Source organism: Haliaeetus leucocephalus, unplaced genomic scaffold (genome assembly GCF_000737465.1).
Source record: "Haliaeetus leucocephalus isolate CR32 unplaced genomic scaffold, Haliaeetus_leucocephalus-4.0 Scaffold646, whole genome shotgun sequence".
Taxonomy (NCBI): domain Eukaryota; kingdom Metazoa; phylum Chordata; class Aves; order Accipitriformes; family Accipitridae; genus Haliaeetus; species Haliaeetus leucocephalus.
In genome coordinates this window covers 602,182-602,433 of record NW_010973082.1, presented here as the reverse complement: position 1 = coordinate 602,433, position 252 = coordinate 602,182, and the positions used below count along the sequence as shown (strand labels likewise).

At 76.6% G+C, this 252-nt stretch overlaps 1 protein-coding gene across 1 annotated transcript in view; it reads right to left on the bottom strand.

The window, feature by feature from the left end:
- The window catches only part of CHMP6 (charged multivesicular body protein 6), an 8,302-nt gene that overhangs the window by 4,788 nt on the left and 3,262 nt on the right, over nucleotides 1–252 (bottom strand). The gene's annotated exons all lie outside the window — the stretch shown is intronic.

The following is a 252-nucleotide window of genomic DNA, read 5'->3' as shown; positions in this document are numbered from 1 at the left end:
CCGACCCCCCCGCCGGTTCACACAGGCCCGCTCTCTTCCCCGCCGCGTTACCGGCAGCACAAACACCGGGAACACAGCAGCCGCCGCCGCCGTTAGACCCCACACGAGCCCCCCCAAACCCTTCCGTGCGCCCTCCGCACCGCGGGGAGCCGGCTAATCGCCCACCCGCGGGGCCAAGGCCGGGCAGGGCGGCGGCCCCCCCGGGAACAGCGGCTCTGCCGTTCCCTGCGCCGGCGCTGACCGAGCCGGGCC